General features: G+C 32.7%; 1 protein-coding gene across 1 annotated transcript in view; it reads left to right on the forward strand.

Annotated features, from left to right (window-relative positions):
- Positions 1 to 614, forward strand: part of LOC106867198 (uncharacterized) — a 49,856-nt gene that overhangs the window by 5,357 nt on the left and 43,885 nt on the right. The window lies entirely within an intron of this gene.

The following is a 614-nucleotide window of genomic DNA, read 5'->3' on the forward strand; positions in this document are numbered from 1 at the left end:
CTCTCTTCCTCTCTCTCGCTCTCTTTTTTTTTGCTGACTATTAAAAAAATAAACCAGACATCTAAATGTTATTTACAAATTATTTCTATTTTATATATGTGTGTATGTGTGCGTGTATGCATGCATTTATCTATATATATATGTGTGTGTGTGTGTGTGCGTATGTATGTATGTATGTATGTGGGTGTGTGTATGTATGTATGTATGTATGTATGTATGTATGTATGTATATATAATTAAAAGTTATAAAGACATGTAATGAACATAAAGACTGCACAAGGACAAAGTTTGAGATGAATGACTTTATATTTACATATTAACGAACATAAAATTACATATATATACATGTATGTGTGTATGTATGTGTACGTGTGCGTGTGTATATATTTATGTGTGTGTGTGTGTGTGTGTGTGCGCGCGTGTGTATGTATATACATATACATATACATATAGGGGCGTCAGTACGTGTGCACGTATGTATTATACATGTATATAGATTTCGTGGGAAAAGAGGACGAATGGAACATAATGCATGAGCATACACATATACATGCCTATATATATATATGTGTGTGTGTGTGTGTGTGTGTGTGTGTGTGTGTGTGTGTGTGTGT

Source organism: Octopus bimaculoides, chromosome 3, assembly GCF_001194135.2.
Source record: "Octopus bimaculoides isolate UCB-OBI-ISO-001 chromosome 3, ASM119413v2, whole genome shotgun sequence".
Taxonomy (NCBI): Eukaryota; Metazoa; Mollusca; class Cephalopoda; order Octopoda; family Octopodidae; genus Octopus; species Octopus bimaculoides.